General features: G+C 38.1%; 1 long non-coding RNA gene and 1 other non-coding gene across 2 annotated transcripts in view; both read right to left on the bottom strand.

The window, feature by feature from the left end:
- LOC138813075 (uncharacterized) overlaps positions 1-14866 on the bottom strand; it is a 99572-nt gene that overhangs the window by 19847 nt on the left and 64859 nt on the right. The gene's annotated exons all lie outside the window — the stretch shown is intronic.
- Positions 6882-6988, bottom strand: LOC138813076 (U6 spliceosomal RNA). The gene has a single exon (XR_011367717.1). It is a non-coding gene; the product is annotated as a U6 spliceosomal RNA (small nuclear RNA).

The following is a 14866-nucleotide window of genomic DNA, read 5'->3' as shown; positions in this document are numbered from 1 at the left end:
GGAACTACAAATATATAATCATATGTTCAGATTTTTATTGGTTGAAATGTGGTTGCTCAAGATGAGTTCTCTGAAACTTCTTGTCTAGGCTGACCTTAAACTGGAGTCCTCCCAAGTAGCTAGGACTACAGGCAGCACCACTTCTTTTTAGATAAGTTTTCACTGTGTAGCCCATACTGGCCTTGAACTTGCTGTCTACCCAGACTGCGCTTGAATTCTCAGTTCTTCCTCAGCCTTCTGTGTGCTGGGATCAGATATAACTTAGAGTGATATCTCCACTTCATTGAAAAGCAACACAAAAAATCACCTTAAACTTAACTATCACTCATACCAACTACTGAAGTTTTCACTGCTTTTCCCTTTCAGAGGTAATTAGATTGACATTGTTCATTAGGATGATGCTTAATGTTCTTGTGATCTGCTGTTCCCTTCTCCCTGTTTTGGTAGTCAGCTTCTATAGCCCTCCCTAGCTTTGCCCTTGGTAATAATGTAGTAAATGATGTTTTTACCATATAAAATATTAACTACTTTATGTTTTGATAGATATGTAACAGTTTCTGGTAAGCATGAGAGTGATTTTGGAATCCCTTTTGTCACAGTATAGTGGAAAAAACATAGTAGAAAAACTGTGTAAGGCTGGGAAGGTGGCTCAGTGGTAGAGCACTTGCTTGCATGCATGAGGCCATGGGTTCGATTACTCAGCACCACATAAGCAAAAAGAAAAAAATAGCCAGAAGTGGCGCTGTGTCTCAAGTGGTAGAGTGCTAGCCTTGAGCTGAAGAGCTGAGGGACAGAGCCCAGGCCCAGAGTTCAGGCCCCACGACCAGACTCCCCCCCCCCCCCCAAAAAAAGAAAAACTGTGTAATTCAGTGTTTTCCATGGCAGCTCATGAACTGGTAAGGAGAAGTGGCTATTTTCAATAACCAGGAGGGGGCTGGTGGAAATACCAGCATGTGCAGTGAATACTGAGTACTTCCTTCATCTTCCTTTAGGTCATCTTTCTCCTAGACTTCTGTTCTTTGGACATTTCACAATGTACTCTCTTGAGAGAGTTCAGTACCTTAACAGAGCTGTTGAAGAAGCTCTACAATGACCCTGAAGGAGGACTGAGCAAGGTAACTTCAGTTGGCCCTGAACCTATTTTGCTTCCTCTCTTCAGAGAGATATGACTCTACCATATAAAACCTACTGGACTACAGATATATACAAATAAGTTGCCTCTAGAAGCTTTATTGGTATTTTTGCCAACAGGGATAGTAAATATCATCTTGATTTGTCATTAGCACAAGAAAGGAGGCCAAAAAGCTGTATATCCAATCATTTTATCCAATCATTTATCCAATCATTTTAGGTTATATTAAGTTACATAAAATCTATGTAAATAAAGACTGTAACTTTTGTCTAGCCAGGTGCTTGTAGCTCATACCTGTAATACTAACTACTCAGGAGTTGAGATCTGAGGATCTCAATTTGAAGCCAGTGCAGGCAGGAAAGCCTGTGAGATTCTTATTTCCAAATAACCAGTTGGGGGGGGAGGGGGGCTAATGAGGAGGGGTAGGCTTGAGCTGTGGCTCAAGTGGTGGAGTGCTAGTCTTGAATGAAAAAGCTCAGGGAGAGCACCAAGACCCTGAGTTCAAGCCCCATGACAGGCACACACACACAAAAAATGAAGTCTAAAAGAGAAAATGTACATGGAAAGACAAATAAGAAGGTTTAGTATTTAAAAGAATTATCTCCCATACTTAATTTTTATTATATAAGATTTGTTCACAGTCTTTTTGAGTTTCATAACTGCCTGATGGTAATAGAAAGGGCATGTACATTTAGCAGATCTTTTTTATTTTCTCATTTTGTTTTTTGGTGTAAGACTGGAACTCAAACTTAGTACCTGTTGCTTTGGCTCATTGGGTAGTGCACTACCAACCAACTAATCCATGCCTCCAACCCTGATGTTTTTGTTGGTTGTGGGGCTTAAACTGAGCCTGGGCACTGTTCCTGAGCTTTTCAGCTCAAAGCCAGTGCTCTACCACTTGAGCCACAGCATCCAATCTTAATCGTTTTTTTTTTTTTTTTTGCCAGTATTGGGGCTTGAATTCTGAGCCAGGGCACTATCCCTTAGCCCCTTTTTCTCAAGACTAGCATTCTACCACTTGACCTATTTCTGGCTTTTAATTACAGATAAGACTTTCCTGACAAAGCTGACTTCAAACTGCAATCCTCAGATCTCATCCTCCTGGGTAACTAGGATTAGAATCATGAGCTAAAAAGAAAACTTTATTTTTTAGAGGAAAAAAAGAGTGGTCTTAGACATGCCAAGGTCCTAAGTAAAAATGTGAGCTCTTTAAACTTTTAATTCAGTGTTTTTCTCCAGTGGAATTCATACTAATACTTATTTTTAAAAATAGTTGTGTCACTGCTAAAAGATAAAAGCATGAGTCCCTAAAGTATAATCCTAATGCACTTCTGCTAAGTGATAGATGTCTATTGATCTCTGCGTAGACAGGAAAATCAGATTAGCCTGTATAAAATTTCATCAGGGCTGTCAAAGCCTGTGATCTACAGCACTGATAGTTTATTTTGACAGTTGGTTGTGTAGTAATATCTGGAATTTTCTCTTACTCATTTGTCTGCCTAGCTGGATGTTGAGACCTGGCAGCAGGAACAGCCTGTGGTATTACATATATGGTCCAAGAAATCTGCCTATAACTATGAAAATAACTGCCATGAAGTATCTGTCTTTGTTAGCCCAAGGGCAACCTATTTTGAAGTGGAATTTGATGAGAGGTGTGAAACCAAAAAGCGCTAAGACTCACATGTTTTTTCTTCCAAGCAATAGTGGATCAAAAACAAGAGAAAGAATATAATAGAGATTATGCCTTCACAGGTATGATTATCTGGAATTTACAGACTCTAGAGGTGGGAAGACACACTGACACAAAGTTGGTACTTATAAGTGGCCTAAGGTAAGTCATATTCCCCAAACAAGGTAAATAAGTACTTCTGTAGCAATTCTTGTCCTTTTTCCAACTTTAGAGCAATAATGGTATGGTGTGTAGAAAGAGAAGGACTAGCTAGGCTCTGGTGGCTCATGGTCATATTGTTCAAAATCCTAGCTACTCAGCAGGTTGATATTTGAGGAATAAGATTTAAAGCTAGCCTAGGTAGACAAATCTAAGAGAGCCCTATCTCAACCAGCAAAAAGCCAGAGTGGAGACATGGCTTGAATGGTAGAATGACAGCCATGAGCAAAATAGCTGAAAAATACTCAAAGCTCTAAGTACAAACCTTAATACTGGCACATTTCTAGAATGTAACCACACCCATATTTCTAAGGGTTGCTTTGATACTCTACTTGTAGAAAGGAACAGTTGCAGTAGAGATTATGCAGCCTATAAAAGCTAAAAATTTAACTATCTGGCTCTTCATAGGAAATTTGCTAATACCAGTGTTGTCCAGAATAAATTAAAGAGCTGTTAATCTCTGAGTTCAGAAGGGCCAGTGGATCCAAGAGAAAGACTTAAACCATGGTGAAAGCTAGGAGCCCGGCTGACAGATCTGTTTAATATCTGGGCTGCAGCCTGCTTCAGACTGTTTACTTCTCTCTCCTATCAAGGGTCTTGGTTGAGAACAAAGAACTGAGCCAGTGATCACTGGTTGAGCAGATAGTCACTTGAGTTTTAGAAAGCTGAGCAGCAGTTTTCTACTAATTCTGCTTTCTAAATGTAGTTGTGAGTTTTGTGTTTTGGTATCATCTGTGTACATTTCTCCCTTAATCATTTTGAACTTATAGAAATGGAGACCGCTTTTAAGATTTTTTTGAGTCAAAAAGAATATACTTAACTGCTGAGTTGTTGCCTCCTTCCATCTTGTTGACCACATGACTTTTTTTTCTCTCTAGAACGTGACGTTTAAGGATGGTGCTCTTTCATTCTGACAGCAGTAATAATGAATGGGGCTACAAATTCACTGTCACTGCCTATGGCCTGCCTGATGTTGCCGTGTCTTGTGGGTTAGACTTGCAACTCCTTGTTTCTCGACTAATGGTCCGCCTTGACTCCCAGTGCATGGCACTCAACTCTGTGCATCGTAAGTTCACAGTCTTGTCCCTTCCTTTTTCATTACAACTGTGTTGAAGAGCAAGGTAGGAACTCTTTCTCATAGGTGGTCTCCATATCACAAAAGAGCAAGGTATTAATAATGTTTCTTTTTAGTTTTCTTTAAACCAAATCAAAACAGTTTACCCACTGGGCACCATTGGGAAGTTTCTTGACTCAGGCTTTGGCCCTATCACAAAGTACGCTGTGGATGCCCTCTGTGGAGGACAATTGGGGAATTGCTGTTTATAGCAGCAGCATAGTCATTTTTAGAGATTTAAGTATACTCCAAGTAGATGGTAGAAATATAGTCATTTAATTGTTGTTTAAGTGAAATTTATGTGAACATAAATAGGTATGTGAATATATGTATTATCGTAAAATACATTAATCAACTTCGTATCATTTGTTCCAAGGGATAGATTCATAGAATAAATCTTTTGGAGTATTTTATATCTATATAATTTTTTAAACATTTTTCTGATTGTAAAATCAAATATCATTCATCCTAAATGGTCATTTTCTGTTAGGATTTTAAAAAGAGTTAGCTAAGGAAGAACAGCAGCATGTACGTGGTATTCAGGTAAGGAGTAGGTTTATTCATCATTCCAGCTGACACCAGACCATCTTGGTCCTCAACGTGGTGGGGAAAGGCCTGGGAAAGAGAGCTTGAAGAGCTGAGAAAGAGAGAGAAAAGAGCTAGAAAAGAGCTAGAAAAGAGCTAGAATAGAGACCATCTGGGAAAGGTGGGAAAGAGAGAGCGAGGAAAGAGAAGAGACCTGGGAAAGAGAAGAGAAGGAAAGAGATGAGAAAGAGCTATAAAAGAGCAGAGAAAGGTCATCTGGGCCTGAGCTAGACCTTATCTAAGTTATGGGCGGAGAAATTTGTGGCCACATCAAATTCAGATGTCACCTCAGCAGATGCAGATGTGACCTCTTCCATTTGTGCCAGTTGCCTAGATAACGCAAGTACTGGGTACAAAATTTGCTGCGAGGAGGGTGGAGTCTGCTTGCCATCTAGGAGCAGACCTTACACTTTCCAAAGCCTGTGTGTCTAATTTCCCTTAGTTTCTTTTTTAAAAAATTTTATTGTGAAAATACTGTACAGAGGAGTTAAAATTACATTGGCAAGGCAATTAGTACATTTCTTATCAAGCATTGCTGCTACCTCCTTTGTTTCCCCTTCCCATCCTTCTACCTTCCCTACCCTGCCAAAGTTGGAAAGTTCGTTTTTCAACATAAGGATTTGTCCAACTCATTGTTGTAATAGGTCCACCTATATCAGTATTTAAACGGTTTGTTTTTGCCCTTCCACTCCACAAATTATAACAACATCAAATACAATGAAAGCAGGGATTATACCGTGGGGGACAGACATACAAAGCAACAAAGAAATCATCTTATAAATATGTTAAATACAATTGCAAGAAAGAAAAAAAAAACATTTGACTACTTATCTTGGGGTTCATTTCATCTAGCATCAACTTATCTGACCTTTTCTTCTTGTCTCAGACATAAACTAGTAGTTCATAAACTGACAAATAAATGTAAGGAAGCCAACAAAAAAAATCAGTTCCTCTCATCTGATGATGCCTCTACAACAATGAGGAAAGAGTTCATCCTGCTAAGGAACTATGATAGGATATCAAAAAGAGAATTCATTCTTCTAGGTCTTCCCTATTTTTTCAATGTAACTTAAATGATGTAAAACACAATATACCGCTCATCAGTTTTGCACATTTTTATATGGACTTCACCTCAGTCTACAACATTCCTTCATTATTCTGTTCCTGATATTTTTACACTACCAAGACATAAGAACATTTTCATACAATTTTTATTATAAAAAAACTGTACAGAGGTGTCACATTTATGGGAGCAAATAATGAGTACATTTCTTAACAAGCATTGTTCCCTCTTCCCACCATCCCTTCCCTCCCACCTCCACAAATACGCTCCCCTCCCCCCTCCCCCTGACTAAATTGTAAAGTTCATTTTTCAACAGAGTGTCTTGTGCATCTCATTGTTACAATGAGTTAACCTGTATCCCTATTTAACCATTTTGTATTTCCCTTCCCCTCACCAAATTAGAGAAACATATACACAGGATGTAGGTGTACCAACTTCAAATACAATGAAAACAGGGGTTATAGCGTGGGGGAGGAACATATACAGAAAGAAAAAAAAATCACATTGCACATCATAAGTACGTTAGAAACAATAACAAGAAAGAAAAAACATACTTGTGTCCCTGTCTTAGGGTTCATTTCCCTTAATATCATCTTATCTGCTCATATGCACATAGCTTTTGACTTATTCTGCTTATCTCAGACATATATTAGTTATTGAAAATAAGGGAAACCACGGGACCTATGTTTCTTTGGACTTGGCTTACTTCACTTAATAAATTTTTTTCCAAGACTTTCCAATTCCTAACAAATTGGGTGATACTATTCTTTCTGATGGAGGCATAGCATTCCATTGTTTATATACACCCACATTTTCTTGATCCATTCATCTACTGAGGGGCATCAGGGTTGGCTCTATATCAGCTATTGTAAATAATGCTGCAGTAAACATAGCTGTGCTGGTAGTTTTAGTATGGTCTTGTTTGTGATCATTCGGGTAAATGCCCATAAGTGGGATTGCTGGGTCATAGGAAAGCTTCATATGGAGTCTTTTGAAGAGCCTCCATACTGCTTTCCAAAGTGGTTGAACAAGTTTACACACCCACCAAGAATGCACTAGAGTTCCCTGTGGCCAGATACTCTCCAGCATCTGTTGTTGCAAAAATATGGAACATTTCACTAATTTGCATGTCAACCTTGCTCAGGGGCCATGCTAATCTTCTCTGTATTGTTCCAATTTTAGCGTATTTGCTGCCTAATTGAGCACAGAACATTTTTTATATATAAAGTGTAATTGATTTTCTTAAACTAGACAATTCAAAAAAAAGTAAGTTCAAAAGAATTCTTGTGAAATTTTAGAAGCATGTATTTCTTTTTTTTTTTTTGTTAGCAATACAACAAACTGTTAGTACCATGCATTTCTTACATAAGCACACATTTAAGAATAAAGTCAAGACTGGCATGTCAAAAACAAAATAATTCCAGATATTTGTTGTTCAAGAGATGTGTAGGAGGAGGAATTCAATTGTTCTATACAAGGCACCTGTCATAATGAACACTGCAGCAAGTGTTAAGGTTGTTAAAAGTTTTAAATTTTAAATGTATTTAATTTTGGGAATTTGCATATATATGCCAAAATTAGGACTGTTTGGCAGGTGATAAACTTTTCTATAAAGTATTTAAGGTTTATGGTAGCAGACATATGGTACTAATTATGTACATTTCAGAGTTTATAGAAACATTACCAATAAGAAGTTGCAAAGTCTTTGCGTAAAGAAGCAGAGTGAAGAGTTAAGACTTTGTTAACTAGATAGTTTCTGTTTAATTTTTAGGGCTTCCTTACTTTACATGTTAGTGAGGAACAAATGATGATATAAGCCATATACAAATGATGAGATGAGCCATAAAAAGTAATCTTAGTGGGTAATTTTAAAGACTACTCATAGCCTATAAAACTCTTTTTAAGGGGCTGGGAAGGTGGCTCAGTGGTAAAGCGCTTGCCTTGCATGCTTGAGACCCTGGGTTCGATTCCTCAACACCCATAAACAAAAAACAAGCTGGAAGTGGTGATGTGGCTCAAGTGGTAGAGTGCTAGCCGTGAGCTGAAGAGCTGAGGGGCAGCGCCCAGGCTCAGACTCCAGGGCCACGACCAGACCCAAAATAAAAACCAAAACAAAATCCTCTTTTTAAACATCATAATCTTAGCCAGTTTTAAATGTACAGGAATATGAGAAAGTAGTAAAATCTAATATGTAGAACACTGGTAATTGTTTGTTTTTTTATTTGATTAATCATTAATATTTAATTGTCCATTTTCTTTATTTGTTGCATTGTTTTCCTTTTTGTAATATAATACAACTTTTTATAAGTCGTCCTCAGGAGGTACTTTGAGAAGCTTACTGGGATGGCCAAAGCATTTTTTATAGGTGCATGTGAGTTTACAAAGAAGAAAATTAAGAACAAATTATTTATTAAAAAAATTATCAAGTACAGTCTGAATTAGGAGGGATGATAAAGGTCCACACCCAAAATCTTAGCCTTCGTCTGAAGCGGCGGTATTACAGAGTTGAGACCACAAAAGTGAGAGACTGTTTTTGTGTTTTTTGTTTTTGTCAGTCTTGAGGCTTGAACTCTGGGCCAGAGCGCTGTCCCTGCACTCTTCAGCTCAAGGCTGGCACGCTATCCCTTGAGCCACAGCACCACTTCTGGTTTTCTAGTGGTTTATTAGAGATAAGATTCTCACGGACTTTCCTGCCTGGGCTGGCTTTCAACCGGGATCCTCAGAACTCAGCCTCCTGCATAGCTACGGTTACAGTCCTGAGCCACCGGCACCCAGCAGTGTTTTGTTGATTTTTATTTTGTTGGTCATGGGGCTTGAACTCTGGGTCCTGGGTGCTGTCCCTCAGCTCAAGGCTAGCGGTACCATTTGAGCCTTCGTCTTTTTCTACTTCTGTAGTGCTGAGGAATCAAACCCAGGGCCCCATGCATGCAAGGCAAGCACTCTCCCATTGAGCCACCTTCCCAGCTCCAGAAAGACTGTGCTTTAAAAAATCATCTAAACAATATTTGCTTTCTGCTTTGGGTTATATAATGAAATATATGAATATCTTTTTATATTTTTGTGAATTGTCATACTTCTAAATTTATGCTAACTTGAGCCACTTTATCCTTTTCAAAGTCATGAAATATCTCTGAGAGTGTTCTTCTGGGAAGATTATATTTGCACTTATAATTTCTTCTGAGTCATTTTTATTTTTTTATTGTGAAAAAACTGTACAGAGGGATTACAATTACATGGGCAAGATAATGAGTATATTTCTTATCAAGCATTGTAGCCTCCTCCTATATTTCCCCTTCCCATCCATTCCAAGCCTCCCCCCCACCCAATCCTCCCCCCACCCCCTACCAAAGTTGCAAAGTTCGTTTTCGACATGACAACTTGTACTTCTCATTGTTGCAACGGGTCCACCTGTATCCTTATTTAAACGACTTGTTTTTCCCCTTCCCTTCCACAAATTATAACAACATCAAATACAGTGAAAGCAGGGGTTATAATGTGGGAGAGAGACATACAAAGCAACAAGGAAATAATCATATAAATGCGTTAGAAACAAATGAATGAAAGAAAAAAAAACATTTAAATACGTATCTTAGGGTTCATTTTCCTAACATCACCTTTTCTGACCTTTTCTGCTTGACTCATACATATACTAACTATTGCAAATGAGGGAAACCATGGGACCTATGTTTCTTTGGGCTTGGCTTACTTCACTTAATATAATTTTTTCGAAGTCTTTCCAGGCCCATATCAAGCATTGAAATAGAAACAGCAATAAGAGACCTTCCATCTAAGAAAAGTCCAGGACCAGATGGTTTTGCAGCGGAATTCTACAAGGCCATCAAAGCAGAGCTCACACCAATACTCCTCCAACTCTTCAATGAAATTGAAAGAGAAAGTTCACTACTGAACACATTCTATGAAGCCATCATAATCCTCATCCTAAAACCAGGCAGGGAATCATCATTTTTATTTTTTATCAAAATCATTTTATATGTTATATTGATGGGTTATCATACATCAGATACCTTCAAATGTACATGAAGAGTCTAAAGATAGCAGTATGAATATTCTCATACAGCTCTTGTTTATCTGTTATGTACTTTCAGTATTATTGTACTTCTCTCTTTCACCCTTTTTCATTCATGGTCTTTCTCTTTCAGGCTCCATGTCTGCTACTTAGAATTTCAGCTGGTCTATTATCCTTCAGGATCCACTGGTTTTGTGGGAACATGATAGGGACCAACAGTTTCCCTTGCAGTTTTTAACAATTATAAGATTGGCGTGATATTATTCTTTGCCATTCTAAATGGCAAAACAACAGATCTAGGAATTCCTTTTCACTTTTCTTCTGTTATAAATTTTATCTCATAGGAATCATTGGGATAGGTAAGATATTTTGACTTGAGACCTAAAAGTTCTTTTTCTTTTACAAAAAACCTTTGTCTTTGATTATCAGTAAGTAACTACATGTAATGAAAACAAAACTATCCTATTGTAAGCAGACCGAAGTTGTTCACGGGGATGAAAAACAAGGTAATGGGGCAAGTGAGAACAAAGGATACCCATCATAGAGCACAGCTCCTCAGAGCAGTTTAACATGTACACTTTGTGAGAATGACAATGTGCTGGGAACTATTGATTAAATCACTGAACACTGATTTATATATATGTACATGTATTTGCATATGTATATTTATTTATATATGCATATATGTATGTATATGCCCTTATATATGTACACATGTATGTTACTATACACACAAATTCACACATACATATACACATGTATACATGCACACATGGAGAAAGACACATATTTACAGCCAACACAAGTTTCACTAGTTGTTGACTATGCCTTAGATGGAATGCTTGGAACAAAATATGTTGAAAATGTATTTGTCTCCATGAGTTCTTTTACCACTCCTCTTATCTCTTACAACTGGTAGGTTTTGACAGATTCGACTTGCAAAATGCAGTACAAGTCACTTAGGAATCTCAGTAAGTAAAGAATATATGGTGTCTCCCAGCTCCCTACAGAATGCTTGCTCTTATAGACACTCTTAACAACCAAAGTAGCAGGAAAATATCCTTGTAAAGAATAAAGTTATACATCTCATTGTTGCAATAGGTCCACCTATATCCCTAGTTAAATGATTTTTTTCCCTTCCCCTCCACAAATTATACCTACATCAATACAGTGAAAGCAGGGGTTATACCGTGGGGGAGGAACATACAAAGCAACATAGAAATCATCTTATAAAAATGTTAAAAACAATTTCATGAAAGGCAAAAAAACATTTGAATACTTATCTTGGGCTTCATTCCCCTAACATCAAGTTATTTGACCTTTTCTGCTTGACTCAGACATATACTAGTTATTGCAAATAAGGAAAACCATGAGACCTATGTTTCTTTGGGCCTGGCTTACTTCACTTAATATAATTTTTTCCAAGTCTTACCATTTCCTAACAAATGGGGCAATGTCATCTTTTCTGATGGAGGCATAGAATTCCATTGTGTATATATACATTTTCTTGATCCATTAATCTATTGAGTGGCGTCTGGGTTGGTTCCATATCTTAGCTGTAGTAAATAGGGGTGCAATAAACATAGTCGTGCTGGTAGCTTTAGTATGGTCTTGTTTGTGATCATGTGGGTAAATGCTCAAAGTCAGATTTCTGGGTCATAGGGGAGCTCTATGTGGAGTCTTTTGAGGAACCTCCATACTGCTTTCCAAAGTGGTTGAACAAGTTTACACTCCCACCAACAATGTAGAAAGCTTCACTTCTGTCCACATCCCCTCCAGCATCTGTTGTTATTAGAGTTCTTTATTATAACCATTCTAACTGGGGTGAGGTGGAATTTCAATGTTGTTTTCTCAAAAAACGAACTTTACAACTTTGGTGGGTGGGGGGATGACCGGGTGTAGGGGGAAGATGGGAAAAGATGGGAAGAGGAAAGAAAGAGTAGCCAACAATGCTTGATAAGAAATGTACTCGTTATGTTGCCCATGTAATTGTAACTCCTCTGTACAGTGTTCTCACAATAAAAAAAATAAAGTTATAAGGCGCTAAATAGCATCCTTCCTTGAGCTCTTTTCCAAAAGACAGCATCAATTCCTAAGCAGATGAGTGAGTCCTCAGAAGACTGGACCTCAGACCAACATTTAACCAACCCATGTGAAAAGTCCTATGAGAGAAATGCTGACTGAGGTCTGGCTGATTTCCTGGCCAAGAAAATAAGAAAAGAAGAAAGTATTTTTAATGTATTAAAGTTTGAGAATAATTTGTAAACTGTCAATAATTGTGTAGAAAACAACTATACCAACTGACAAAAAATGATGTGCTCTTGGACTTGGTGAGTGATTTTACATGTGTCTACACAAGTAGAATCAGCATAAATCAAGCCAGTATTTCTTCATTTAAGATATGAGGAAAAGATACAGGTTGACCTATTGTAACAATGAGATGTACAAGACACTATCAAAGAGGGGGCGGAGGGATGAGTTGGGGAGGTGTGAAGAGAAGGGATGGTAGGGGCAAAACAAAGGGGAGGGTGCTCAATAAGATATATACTCATGCTGGGCGCAGGTGGCTCAGGCCTCTAATCCTAGCTACTCAGGATGCTGAGATCTGAGGATCTCGATTTAAAGCCAGACCGGGAAGGAATTCCAAGAAATTCTGGCTTTTTTCTTTTTGCTTATGTGGTGCTGAGGAATCGAACCCAGGGCCTCATGCATGCAAGGCAAGCACTCTACCACTGAGCCACCTTCCCAGCCCCTGAGAAATTCTTATCTCCAATAAACCACCCAAAGACAGGAAGTGGCACTGTAGGTCAAGTGGTAGAGTGCTAGCCTTGAGCTGAAGAGCTGAGGACAGCGTTCAGGCCCAGAGTTCAAGCCTCATGAACGACAATAGAGAAAAAAAATGAAATGTACTCATTACCTTACTTATGTAACTGTATCCCCTCCATACAGTATTTTTACAATAAAAATATATATTAAAAAGATACAATGAAAACTTCTGTACTTATAGGAAGTTGTATTTGTCACTTAATATCAGTAAGGTATTGGTTTTAGGACCACAGGCATATTAAACTTTGGATACTCTAATTCTCTACGTGAACACAGTATATTATTTACATTAGAATCTGCCCACAAAATAGTGCAGAGTAATTGCTATGAAAATTTTTACTACATTCTATGTTTGTAATGAAAAATAAAAGTATATGCACTATCAACAGATACAATTTTTTCAGATAATTTTTGTCCACATTTTGTGGATGGAATTGGGAGAGCAATTTTGAAAAGCACAAATTTCATCACCAAGACCGGTCTGCAAAACAAGGAGCTAATACAGCATCACTGAATAGTATGGAACGCCAAGGAGAAGTACTTGAATTGAGACAGTATCAGAAAGTGTAAGCACACAAGGACTTTTTAGAAATGCAGCTGCTAGATTTCTCATGGAGAGCTTTCATAACACTTTGTGAAACACAAGTCAGAACCTTACTGAAGTGTAGATAGTTTTCCCTCAAATTTCTCTCATGCTCGGTCATTATCAATCAACATATAGCTAATCATGAATAATCCTCTAATAACAAAATATTGATGGAGTATTTATATTCAGAAAACCTGGGAAGGCTAACTTTTTTCAATTAGGACAGTTGTATTCTATGATCCAGCAGAGAGGAAACTAGGTAAGCATCCATTTACAGTCTTCTGAATAATTCTGCTTCTGACAACATCAGTTATTTATCCATACCTGTGCCGGAGTGAGAGGCTTTTAAAAGACTTTAATGATTTTAAATTTAAATTTAAATGTGGAATGAAATTAGTTCCAATAGTGCATTACATTAAGATATTTAGAAACAACTGAGAAACCTAGAGATCTATAAGATTTTTTTGGAAGTGAATGGATATTGGAATTTGGTTCTTTATATTTTAAGCAATTTGCAAAAAGAATTGGCAAATAAAATTTACATTTGCAGCAGACTTGACACTTATTAAATTTTGTATTGAAAAGAGCGCAGCCTCAACAATATATTAATGCTATCCTCTTATTTATCTTTAAAGGTTTATGCTTCTGGTCTCTTAATATTAAAACAAAACTTTTTTTTTAATCTTTAGCTAGTAGTCCAAAAGGGTTTTGCTTCATCATGTCAGTGTTGAATAGAATGTATTTATGTATGTACGTATGTTGAATAGAGTGTATGTACATTTCAATGTACAATACATCTGGATCATTGTCAAACTTTCCACTTTTCTTCCTTCCCTTACGCCAACCCAACCTGTTTTCTACTTATATTCTCACATATATACTGAAGTATGCCCTGACAGGGACTCGAGCTGGTACAGCTTCTTTCCTGGCTTTGTCTTTGTTTTAGGGATTTTAGAGAAAAAAAACCCTCTAAACAAGGTTAACTCGACCTTGGCTCCAACCAGCCCATTTCTTGCAATGGAAAGAATGCCTCTATGCTCCTCTCCCCTTAACAACCTTACCCACCTTGATTGTTCAGTTAAGGACTGACCCATAAAACAGATAGGTTGTAATCTGGCTCCAGCTGGTGACACCACATGCTTTATGATAAACCCTGCCTTTTGCACATGCTTACAGTAAACTCCACCTATTAGCCAACTGTGTGTGGTCTGGTATGGCCGTACAATCCTTTGTGTGTGTTACGATCCCATTGGTCACCTGCACGTGACAAGGCTTGACCTCATGGATTTTGTCTTTAAAAACCAAAGAATGGGGGCCGCTCCAGGTTGTAGTATCAGCTTCCGAGCCTGTGCTGAGGCCCTGGCTGGTCAGTGTAGGAACCTCAATAAAGTTGATTCCTTATAAACATCTTTGTTGCAGTGGAATCTGTCACTCCAGAAGATTAGGTTGGCTTGCCAGCCCTGAGTAGGGGGTCTTCCTACTACATTTAATGAGGGCTTGTCCAGGATAGAGCTCTTAGCCACTCCAACCTGAGGGGGATTGAAGTCCCTGGCTGGTAGGACAGTGTGTGAGCACTTGGCTGTTGGAGAGAAGTTCCGAGAAAAGCCTCAAGGTAAGCGGGGTCGACCTAGGTAGAGAAGGCGCC

The sequence above is a fragment of the Dipodomys merriami genome, unplaced genomic scaffold (genome assembly GCF_024711535.1).
Source record: "Dipodomys merriami isolate MVZ:Mamm:240054 unplaced genomic scaffold, mDipMer1.0.p SCAF_580, whole genome shotgun sequence".
Taxonomy (NCBI): Eukaryota; Metazoa; Chordata; class Mammalia; order Rodentia; family Heteromyidae; genus Dipodomys; species Dipodomys merriami.
The sequence above is the reverse complement of the archived record's forward strand: the minus strand, read 5'-3'. Positions and strand labels throughout refer to the sequence as shown.